At 44.5% G+C, this 7844-nt stretch overlaps 1 non-coding gene across 1 annotated transcript; it reads right to left on the reverse strand.

Moving 5' to 3' along the window:
• Positions 1–5944: 5944 nt before the first annotated feature.
• On the reverse strand, positions 5945–6017 carry TRNAR-CCG (transfer RNA arginine (anticodon CCG)). The gene has a single exon. It is a non-coding gene; the product is annotated as a tRNA-Arg (tRNA).
• Positions 6018–7844: the final 1827 nt, after the last annotated feature.

Raw genomic sequence — 7844 nt, forward strand, 5'->3', positions numbered from 1 at the left:
CTAGTCCGTAGCTGAATACAGCGTGACTGACGAGAAAGCTCAAACCCTACTCATGCGAGACCTGAAAAGGAGGCTATGGGAGATTAAATACATACTTTGCAAACCCCGACAAGAATTTTCATGACTAAAACATATTATCAAAAACAAATTCTGTGTTGAAAAATTATTATCTATTATAGTCATTTGTCATGCGCAGCGAATCATGCCCAGGGGGATCTCTCGGCACCGGAGTAGCAGTCCCCTTACAAGAAACATAATATAGAACAGCCAGGTCTTGAGCATTTTCTTAAATTGAGACCAGTTGGAACAAGCCCGGATCTCATCAGGGAGACTGTTCCTATGGACGGGGGCTAAATGAGAAAAGGCACGACCTCTCATTTTGGCTTTCCTAATTCTCTGAGTGCAGAGCAAGTTGTGATTGCTAGGTCTCAACTGGCACACGGGTTGGTACAACTTAAGTTTCTTCTTAAGGTAGGTAGTGCCGGTTCCCTGAAGGGACTTAAAAACAGTACATAGAAGCTTGAAAATTGCTCGCTTTCTAATAGGAAGACAATGCAGTTGAAGTAGGAGAGGTAGAGATGGAGTGCATACTGGTTTGTTGAGGACAAGGCGGGCTGCAGTGTTCTGAACCACCAGTAATTTTGATAATAGGTCTTCCCTGATTCAGACTAGAAGAGAGTAACCATGATCTAGTCTACTGTCCAAGAGCGACTGAATGAGAGTTGTCCTTGCCATAAGAGGGATCCAAGGGAAGATTTTTCCTAATATCCGCATTATTCCGAAGCAGGTGCCTGACAACATCTTCACAGTTTCCTCCATAGAGAGATTATTGTCTATTCTGATGCCTAAATTCTTTGCCCATTCTTTTGCTGAGGGAGCCTCCCCTAGTTCTCATGGCCACCATTCTGGAGTCCACAATTCCTCAGCTTTACCAAACAGCAGTATCTCTGTTTTGATGGAATTGAGCTGAAGAAAGTTCTTCTTCATCCATATGGCTATATTTGACTTCAATTTTTAAACTTGGCTTTGGTCACTGCAGGGTCTGACTCTATGGGGACTATCACATGCGTGTCATCAGCATGCGAGATAGTCTTGAACCCGCAGCTTCTGATAATTGCGGCCAGCAGGGCCACATATATATTAAACAAGGTGGGGCTCATGATGGATCCCGGCGAGACCCCCTTGTCCACCCATGTGGTCTGAGACACAAAGGAATCCAGCTGGACACATTGTGATCTGTCGGTCAGAAACTTTATATCCATTTAAGTGCCAAACCTCTGACACCAATCTCTTGTAGCTTATCCAGAAGGATGCGATGAGAGATGGTGTCAAAGGCTACTGACAGATCAAGGAGACCTAGCATCAAAGGGGTCCCACTGTCCAGTGACATCCTTATGGAGTCGGTGACTTCCAGCAAAGCGGACTGCGTGCTATACCAAGCCCGGAATCCCGACTGGGATGGGTCCAATAGGTTTTTCTGTTCCAAATACCAGAGAGATGACGATTGATTAATGTCTCCAAGATCTTTGAGCTACAAGGGAGGAGAGAGATTGGCCTATAATTTTGTAGATCAGTAGGATCTGCTAGCGCATTTTCAGCAATGGCTTGATGCATGCGTGTTTCCACTTACGAGGAAACGTGGCTGTATCTAACGAGATATTACAGACTACAGCGAGCACTTCGGCTAGGACCCAAGTGAATTCTGACATAATGAAAGGTGGAACCGGGTCTAGTAGAGATCCAGGTTTCGTGTGGGCTAATAGGGAGCCTACTTGCTCACCAGTGATACCAGGAAAAGATTCTAGGCTAGGGAAAAGAGGGTCATCATGGGGGGTTGTTCCCTCACAGTCAGCCTCTTCCGGACCGAAAGAGCTGTAGATTTTATCAATCTTTTGGATAAAATAGCTAGCTAGGTTCTCACATAACGCTTGTGTGAGAGGAGGTAGAGGATTATTAGCCTTTGGGTTGGTGAACTCCTTAAGAATCTTAAAGAGCTCCTTGGAAGAGTTCTTAGCCTATGTAATTCGGGCACCAAGATGTGCTCTTCTGACTAAGTTGCAGCTTTTTAAATAAGCTCTATGTGCCACTCCATAGAACAGTTTGTCTTTCTCTGATTTTGATTTCCTCCATTTTCTTTCCTTAATTCTACATATGGCCTTGTCTCTCTTGAGAGTTTCTGAATACCATGGGGCTGGGGCTGCCCTATTCTGAATTTTTACCCTCTTATCAGTGCAATGGAGTCTAGGGCTTCGGTTACTGAAGCCTCAAACCTTTCTGAGGATGTGTCACTGTCTTCACAGTTCGTAAATGAAGGGGGGTGTAAGCCAAACTAAAGGCGGAGGATGTCACCTTTTTCCATGATCTACAGAATTCCCTACAGGCTTGAGGTGGCCGGCCAGTTTTGTAAGTGCCCAAGAGAAACTTAGTGCTGAATAGTCCGACCAACCTAATGTCAGGGGGGCTCTGCTACTAAATCCGGGATATTGTTGAAAATTGTGTCCAGCAAATGCCCGGCAATATGTGTGGGACTACGTACTCTGGAGGAAAGGTCCACGACTCCATAGCTGCAACTAAGCAGGCAGACTCTGCGTTGGAGAGAACATCCAGATGGTGGTTAAAGTCCCCTACTAATAGGAACTTCTCCATTTGTGGTGTGTTAGGGCCCAACCTTTCTAATAGGGAAGTGCAAAATGCTTTCTTGTCTTCCCACCGGAGGGTGATAAACTAAGGCTCCTGATCATTAAGTCGCCTGAGCCCGCTCCACCCTGAAAACCAACAACTCCATATTGGAGGAAGAGACCGTATCCAAAGTCTTGATGAAATAAGGTGGACGCCTGGCAAAAGCTAGACCTTCGCCACTCTTGCCTGATCTATCCAAACGTACAACAGAGTATTCAGTGGGGAATGCTATTGCCAGTGCTGATGTGGCATCATTGTGCAACCAGGTCTCGGTGAAGAGACATATATCTGGTTTTAGATCGTCCAGCAGATCCCAATCGATTATTTGTGGGGGGAGGTGTATGGGGCCAGGAGTTTGCTGTTGCTCGGCCACCGACCAACCACATTGTAGGCATTGTTTTCCAGAAGGATGCCGTCCTCTACTCAAGGATTATCTTTGCAACCCACGCTAGGTGCCAGAACCCGCAACTCCATCAACAGCTCTCTGGAGTAGCCTAATATGGATGAAGGGAATAACTGTGGGAAAACGGGCAGCATCTCCCGCAGCTGGCAGCATCCAGGCGCGAACGGGCACAGACGGGCTTGCCTCCTGCTGGGCGTGTCTGTTGCGCGTTCACAAACGCGGTGGTTTTATGCTCCAGACGGCCCAGCAAACCTAGAGAGCACTAACCGCTACTAATGGCGGACAAAAAGTTTGAAGGAACCTAAAAAGGCAGCCTCTATCCTCTCAATCAATTGTCAAAACGATTGCGGTGGACCGGAGAGTTGCATTAAGCTGAGCGAGTGACTAAGGTAAAATTCCACACTCGAAAGCCTCCCCATGTATTTACAGTTTATACAATTGAAACAGATTTTAAAAGACGCGCAATATTGAAAACCAACACTGGAAGTGTCTGCAAATCAGGGCTCGAGTCGGGGTACCACGCGGGTAGACGGCACTTATTTTACCGGGGGGACGCCGTCCCCCCTGCCAAACAGCTGGACTTCACTCGGACTTCACTCTTAGGCCTCTGGGACAAGATCGGAGCGCACCTTTTGTGACGTCACTTCATGCCGTGACGTGACTTCCGGTGACAGCGTCCCCCCACTTCTCTTTTTAGGACTCGTGCCCTGCTGCAAATAGTGTGCCTGCAACATTCTGCAAACAAATTATGTGTGGGAAAACAATGAACTGGATTTCGTATATAACATTTCATGTTATATTAATAAATATTGCTCTTATAGAGCTTCAAAATATACTCATTAATTAGGCAACAGGATAATTATTGGCAGCATCAAAACGTCACTTTATTCGACAACTGTACATTCTTTTTTACAAATAACTTGCTGTTTCTATATCTATCGTAGAATTTGGAACCTTTCTATTTTTATAATGGTGACAAAACATTCATAACATCATTTTTGTATATATAGTATGCAGTCATCACATACTTATTACATTTACAGTCTTGGGTATGTGTAAAATATGGTTAATTTATTAAATGGGAGGTAGAAAAAAATGCAAACAATTTGTGACCCATTTACAAGGAGCCTATAGCAAAGTCTCTGATGAGCAGTGTGCATATTTCGAGATGCGACAGGTCTGTAGGCCAAAGAGATCGGATCCCAGTTTTTAAAAACAGTATTTTGCATGCTGTTGCAAAGCTTCCTAAGGCACCAATAACTGTAGCTGAATACTCTGTAACCCGAAAAGAGCTCTATGTCCATGATGAACCATTTGTAAAATGTGTCACCTACATTGCTCGCTATAAACAATTGGTCTCACACAACACTTTATGGGTTGGACCTTGGATAGATCACAGTTTTCTGGAGTACATATGACAATGATATTTTAAATGACATGCTTGGGATCATTTTATCTTTTGCTATAAAGGGTATGTCTACAATAGTCCTGGTGAAGTCAAGGGATTATACATCTGACTGACGAAACACGTTAGCAATTATAAGAAATATCAAAAATGAAATTCGCTGCACCCTCGTTTCTGGGCAAAAGTAAAGCACTTTAAGACTCGGCCATATGTATCATCATCACCATTTGCGATTTCTAAATAGCGATTTTTAAGGAATCGCTATTTAGAAATCGCAAAATGGTATGTATGTAGAAAATCGCAATTTTTTAGCGATTTCCAATTATTCCTTATTTGCGAATTCGCAATCTGCGAATTCGCAAATAAGGAATAATTTCCCATTTATTTCTATGGCCCAGGAGGCCCATAGAAATGACTGTGAAATAATTCTCAATTTGCGAATTCGCAATTTGCTAATCGCAATTTGAGAATTATTTCAAGGGTGCAGTGGTGTCTCAAGGACACCCTGCTGCACCCCTGAAAATTACATGTGTGTGCATATGGCGCACATACATGCCCAATGGGAATGTATGTGCGTCATATGCCACCCTCACAAAATTGTGCATATTTACAAGAAATCGCAAATTACCACCAACTATAAGTTGGTGGTAATTTGCGATTTCTAAACCTGAATTCGCAATTTTGAAAAGCTTCATACATAGCATTTAAGGAATCGCAAAATTGTGATTCCTTAAATGCTTAAGCAAAATAAAGAATCGCAATTTTTTGCGATTCCTTATTTTGCTAATTTTTCATACATTTCAAAATCGTAAAAAAGGCCGTTTGCGATTCGCTAAGGCCGAATTTCGGCCTTAACGAATCGCAAAAGGCTTGATACATATGGCCCTTTGTGATTACTCTGACTTACAACTGATGTATTAATGTGCAAACAATCTATGAATATGTCTTTGACGCTTTTAAGTTCCATTTAGGAGACCAGATAGGGTGTTTTTTTAAGTCGAGCCTGAGCCAGTGCTAATCGCAGCTCTGGCTATTGATCTGAAATAGTTCAGTACGGGAGAGAAGCCCTGCCCATAATTTTTTTTCATCAGCTTGTGTCATTGTCCTTCGTAATGCTGGCTTCTGAATTGGTAATGAGCTTGTTAGTTACTCCTTAGTACTGCTGTGTCGGAATTTGTACCCTCACGTGACTACTGGCCCCTTCACTTGGTTGTTACATGGTATGTGATCTATTTTCTTTAATACGTTTCTCCTACTGCAAGCACGATGGCGTACTTCGTTTACATTCAGCGCACCGTGCGCGATTTCACTTTTAAAGCAGCTGGGACAATTGCAGCCACTTTTAATCCGATGCCACGGGTCTCGCATTTAAATACAAGAACTAGTGCATTCCAAATATCTTTTTATATTGTGATCTTGTTGATTTCTTTTCCCACAGGTATAAAAATCTTCTGACACGACCCAGGTGGGACTTGAACCCACAATCCCCAGCTCCGGAGGCTGATGCCTTATCCATTAGGCCACTGGGCCAGCTGTGGAACACAATGGGTACAGGAAGTCTCATGGCTACTCAGCGTCAGCGCGCGCTCGCACTGGACGGAAGCTGAGGGGGATTAGATAGAAATTAGCGTTTCCCGCGGGTGACCCCAGCGAAATGAGGGGGAGCAGCAGGGGTCCCTAACCGGACGCATGGGCTTCAGACTCCGAGGCGCCAGGACCCTGTTGCAAAGAGCTTTGGAGGCTGTACAACTCGTCACCTGTGCTCCCGTACCTGACGCCTGGACAAGGGGTAGCGAACACGGTGCCTCTCCCCTTCCAGATGTAACCTCCTATCCCAGGCACACTCGAGAGTACATCAACCAAAGTTACACGGATCTACTGACTACTTCTGCCATTTTCACTTTCGTATTCTCTGTTCTGACGGACATGAGGAACTACATATCCCGTGGTGCACTTCAACACGTTTTAGCACTGCCCGGAGCAAAACCGCCCGGATCATGCTCTCTACGGAGACAAACTCTTCAAGAATGGATTACCAGGGGACGCGCACGGTCACCCTGTGTCAAGGGTCCTCAGTAAATATAACTGTGCGTTCGGGAAGTTGTAGTCTTGTTTCTATTCAATTCAACTAAATTGCGTAAACATTGATGTGTAAAATAAAACAGAATTGGAAAAACTGTGAAGTTTCCCGGGTCCATGTGTCAGTAGTTCTTCCGGGAAGAGTTTTTATTTGCAGCGTTTTGCATGCCTTTCTTCACGTACAATTGAATGAATCGCAAGTCCCAGAATTCCACACAAAACAGCCAGCCTCAGCTTGGCGAGCTCCTCGCACATGGATCTGGGAAACGCCAGAGCTCGCGACGTAAGTTTCTTGGCATAACAGCAGCTGCGTGTGTGATCAGACTGGCAGAGGGTGCACGATTGGCAGAGTGGGGAGGGGGGCATTTTAGGTGGTATGACCTGTCCATGAGGTACCCCTTTCGGACATTGCCTGTACATATAATTGTAATCAGGTATACTAGTCCAATTTGGTTTACAATTAAGCAAGACAACAACTCCCAGAATGCACTGCTATGTTAAATCAAAACCCTGAACTGGAAAAGCTGTGTCCTTGTGACATGGAGTAAATTGGTCATCCTAGGCAGAGGCATCTGAATGTGGCAGTGAGGTTGAAGGCGATGATGCCAGCAGAGGGCGTGTCCTATGTAAACCTGAGATAGGTAGATGTGTGTATGGATGTGTATTGCAAAAGTCCTGTAACTTCTTTTTCAAAGGATGTGTTCTTTTGATCATGAAAATGCCCTCTCTAAAAGGGAAAGAGTGACACTGCCTGAAGAGCCTGACCCATTAGCCCAAGCTGAATGTGGTGGGAGGAATTAACATGTGAAAGGCAGCTGGACATATCAATGGAGAAGAGGGCTTTACCCAAAGCCAGTCTTTATATACATGCATGTATTTTTTTTTTTAAATCCGGTTTACCTGCCGCTTTAGGTGTCTCGTAAACCGAGTGCAATAATATAATCCCTTTTAAAAACGCTCACATATAGGCCTAGTGACTTTATGGTTTTTGAGAAACCTTCGAACTGTGCTGACACACTTATTCCAACAGCACTTTGCCCGGGTTGAATCTGTAAAGTGTAACGACACTTCCCAGAATACTGTCTACTATGTACTAACAAGGCAGGACTGGCAGAAGAGGCTATGCATGGCATCGGTTCTACTGGCAGAAATGAATAGGGCAGGTAATAGGACGGAACCCAGGGTGATGCCATTAGAGATAAGCCATGACAGAGTATTATGAGATGAACAGAGCCACAAGAACCAGAAAGAGTAAAATCCCAAAACCGTGCACTGGAC

Source organism: Lissotriton vulgaris, unplaced genomic scaffold (assembly GCF_964263255.1).
Source record: "Lissotriton vulgaris unplaced genomic scaffold, aLisVul1.2 SCAFFOLD_7035, whole genome shotgun sequence".
Lineage (NCBI taxonomy): Eukaryota > Metazoa > Chordata > Amphibia > Caudata > Salamandridae > Lissotriton > Lissotriton vulgaris.